This window comes from Triticum aestivum, chromosome 7D (genome assembly GCF_018294505.1).
Source record: "Triticum aestivum cultivar Chinese Spring chromosome 7D, IWGSC CS RefSeq v2.1, whole genome shotgun sequence".
Lineage (NCBI taxonomy): Eukaryota > Viridiplantae > Streptophyta > Magnoliopsida > Poales > Poaceae > Triticum > Triticum aestivum.
In genome coordinates, this window is record NC_057814.1 from 501,827,766 (window position 1) to 501,832,054 (window position 4,289).

Consider the following 4,289-nt stretch of genomic DNA (forward strand, 5'->3'; position numbering starts at 1 on the left):
TCTTGAGGGTCAAAGTTCACTTCTGCTGTCGGGAAGTCTCCGAGATACTCTTGGCTTTCCTTCGTGCAATACTCTGAAAAATGTCCTTCTTCTCCACATGAGTAGCAGGCTTGGGCGAAAAATCTGTTTAGGCCTTCACCATCAGGATCTTCAATAACTTCCTCCATCACGGGTTCTTCTAAACTTTCCCTGAGGGCTTCTTTCATGGCTTCCTTACGCTGCTTGGTAATTTCTTGTACCTTGGGGTAAATCTGACATTGAGCAGGGTAGTGCGTAGTTCCTTCACACAGGAAACAAGTAACCTGCCCAGTTAGGCATTCTTCAGCTGGGTGATTTCCGTCACAATGAGGGCATCTATCCTTGTGTTCTTCATTGGTGTGTCCTATTTCTCCGCAAATCTTGCAGGCACAAGATTTCTTCATCGGTTAGCCCAGTGCTTTCGAATGAGACGGGATCTTAACAGAGTCTTCTTGAATTCCTCCCAAGTTCTTGCTCCGTTGCATACTTGTATGGCTTGATGCATTTTCCACCAGGTTGCAGCACTTTTTGTAAAGTACCGAAGAGCGTATTGAACCCCATACTTGCTTGAAATCAATTTTTTCCTAAAGTGATCCTCCATATTCTGAATCCATAGTTCTACCTCCCGTTGAGTCATCGGTCCAGAGAATACTAGTCCTTCATTCACCATCTATTGGATCCAAAGGTTTTGGGATGAGATACGAGAAAAGAGTGGAGGGAGATACACACAATACAAACAATAGTTTTGAAGAAACGGGTTTTATTTTGTGGCTGTCGGAAAAAAAAACATGAAACAAACGACACTCACAAATCGTCGCATTGAACGTAAGTATATAACAGGGGTTTGGTCTTCTAAAGGTCAAATAATTCTTCAGATTCTTCAAGTCTTCGGAGTCTTCAACTGTTGTAGCTTCAGCTCTGATACCATATCTGTAGCGACCCGACCTCAGATGGTCAAGCCTTTGTGTATCTGTGTCATCCCTGGATCATTATGCTGGCACACACAGTACATCAATGTATATATCAAAGTGCAATCACATATATAAATAACGTAAAACTGATATATACCTCATAATACTCAGCGGAAACAATTAAACGGGGGTGGAGTCCCATCAACGCCATCAGCAAGTTGAGTGTAGACCGTAACCTTGTATCGTAACTCTTACTCGTCGAAGAAAATCCTGCAACATGATACGTTGCAGCCGTGTAGGTCAGTACATTGAATGTACCGGCAAGATCACAACATGAGAAAACAGATGATAAAACTATACTATATGCAATATGGCTTTGTGGCTCGGTGTCTAAGTTTTGTTTTGCATAAAAGCTGGTTTTATTTTCCCTACATCAAAGAAATATCAGGAGTCTATACTACGGAGTTTACTATCATGACATGGTTCCGCCAACCGATGTCTCATAGCCCAAATCATCATAAGTTGCCCACAATTATGTTATCAGTCCAGTGTTGAGAGTTCCGAGATAGATCCAAGTCCAGAGGCTCAAGTTGTCCATAACCGGGGACACGGCTAATCGATTAGGTTTTAACCCTCTGCAGAGGTTTGTACACTTTACCCGCAAGATTCGATCCCTCACCTTTCATCCTCGCACTTCATGATGTTTGAGAACAGGACGATCGAAACATGGTCTTCCGAAGAGTTCCTTTGACCACTGTCCGGTGTTCATCCAATCCTACCGTAGTTCTACATCTGCTAGCACCGTCCCAGCCAGAGTCACCACTAAGGTCAACCAAGCCAGAGCCCATAGTGACTTGCAGTTGCACAGGTAAGCTTCCGGGCATGAAGTATTCTTCCGTCTCTTTGAGTCTGGGTGAAGCTTTCCGCAAGATGTCATGGCGCTTCTCCATGCATCCCGGCCATCCACTGGTTTCTCCAGGGTGCCCGTCAACCGTCCTTCACCCAGTAATGTGTATTGAATTCTTGTCTCGAGTCTCGAAATCTTGAGGTCTTGGAGTCCTGAAGATGCAGTCCTTGCCGATGCCATCATAAAGTTGTCGCCATTGACGTAGAGTCCTCCTTCACACCACTCTCGTGCACTCATACCAAACCCCATCTACTATAGCGTAGCATTAAAACTATATAACGTCCCGGGCTTTAATCAGGGAGATGGGTTCCTACCTCATGCATTCTACTCAACTACAAGATTCAGTAACACCCACTACTGGAGGGATTGTTGAAAGGGTGCTAAATAAAACATAGGTATGAAAAATATGGTCAAAGTGAACTTGCTTGGTATGTGGATGAAGATAATAACGCTCTCAGAATAATGACTTGGTAGAACTAATCGTCACTCTCCGAAGAAAATCTAGTCAAACATTGCATTCACATAAGCAATCATTCTAGCAAGCAATTTCTAGCAATCATAAATAACAACTAAGTCAACAAAGAAAACGCAATAATAAACTCAAATGAACTCCAAAGAAAATTCAAGTAAAACCACAAGGAAAACTACTAAGGAAAGTCTACAACTTTACTACAAACACCTAACATAGTTTTTGCCGTAAGTAAAAACTTAACAGCAATTAAAACACTAAAAAAAAGTTAACAGAAAATAAAATTTTAAACAACTAAGTCAACAGAAAGTATTTTTCATAAAATTTTATTTGCAAAAAGAAACAAATAAAAAGCATTTTATGAAACACTAACTATGACCTAAACAAGTTTTCATACAAAACTAAATAAAATAAATTTTAAAATAAAAATAAAATTTTCTTTGGTTGACTAAAAGAAACAAAACTAAATTTTTTCAAAAGTGACAAAAAGAAATAATTTAAAACTAATAAAAACAATAAAGAAAGACTAAAACAAAACTATAACTAAAACAGTACTGTTTTGCTAGAAACCTAATTTCAAATAAACTAAAAACTGATTTTCAAAAGCCTACTGTTTAGACAAAAGATCAACTGATCACTAGCAAAAAGAATTAATCAAAAAGCTATTTTTAAACAAAAGTTATTAGCAATCTAGTGTTTGTAACAAATCTGTTTGAAATCGAAAATTATAGAGTTCAAAATTAATTTTCGTTGGTTTCTCTGGATAGACGGGATTTTTTTGAAATCGCAGAAAAAAGAATCATCAAAATCGGAGTTGTAGATCGAAAGATATAAAAAAAACAAAACTGAATCTAAAACTAAAAACAGAAACGAAAAAGAAACAGATCGTGCGTTAGCTACCTAGTGGGCTGTAACTGGGCCTACGGGGCGCGATCTGTAGCTATCAAATGCTTGGGCGATAACTAACAAAACGTACACATGCGCTTTCTATAGAATAAAACCGATCGGGCCGGTCTAAACTAAACCGTAACTTAACAGAAGTACAAACCGTTCTAATGAAAAAAAAATCTATTATACCGTTCTAATATGATTTACACTTAACGTTTCGAAAAAAAACGGAGGGAGGCTCTCGTTGCTTACAGAGAGGGCGGCCCTTGTAGAGAAGAAGAGCGCCAGCGAGGGTGACTGCTCCGGCGGCCGGCGGTGGAGGCGGCGATGTCCAGCGGGTGGAGGACTCCGAGGGGGTCCGATTTTTAGTTGAAGGTGGAGGTCGGGGATGACGGAGGTGAGCGGAGCGTCGAGATGAACTCAATGCTCCGGCAATGTCGGGTGAGGTCCACGGCGAGGCTCCGGTGCTCCCTGGACGAAGAAACGATGTCAAGCAGAAGCACAATGACGAGGGAAGTATGTTGGACAAGATTTGGTGGTTCGGGGTTGCTCACCGGCGTCGGGATCTACGGTGAACCGTCTCGGCTCCGGCGAGATCCAAACGAAGATCACGTGAGGTAGAGGTGGTTTCGGCGTGGGGCGTTTGGGGGCGTCGGGCGAGGAGGTGGCTGGGTATTTATAGGACATGTTCTTGGGGCAGGGGGGCAAGCCGTAGATAGGGTTTCCGCCGTTTGCGCGTGCGGCATCGCAGCCGTGCTTGAGCTGGGCTCCTCCTGTTTCATGCGACGGGAGAAGATGACGGGTGGGGTCCAGGCGCTAGAAAAAAAAATGAGGGAGAGATGACGTGAGAGAGAGGGAACGAGAGGGAGGGGTGGCGGCGGCTCGTGGGAATTGCTCCCGTGCGTGCGCCCTAGCGCTAGCCTGGGCTGGGCCGGTGCGCTCGGCCTCGCGGGCTTCTTTTAAAAAAACGGCGAGGAAAAATAATAATAATGACAGAATAAAAATATATATATATTCATATTATATACCAAAATTCGCAGAATAAAATTTCCTAAAGCATGAACATATTTTCATGACGAAATAAAATAATTTTTTT

At 42.2% G+C, this 4,289-nt stretch overlaps 1 long non-coding RNA gene across 1 annotated transcript; it reads right to left on the reverse strand.

Annotated features, from left to right (window-relative positions):
- Positions 1 to 1,119: 1,119 nt before the first annotated feature.
- On the reverse strand, positions 1,120 to 3,864 carry LOC123164293 (uncharacterized). The gene is made up of 3 exons (XR_006482286.1): positions 3,748 to 3,864; positions 3,446 to 3,664; positions 1,120 to 1,199 (listed from the first exon to the last, which is right to left on the reverse strand). It is a non-coding gene; the product is annotated as an uncharacterized lncRNA (long non-coding RNA).
- Between the last annotated feature and the right edge of the window lie 425 nt (positions 3,865 to 4,289).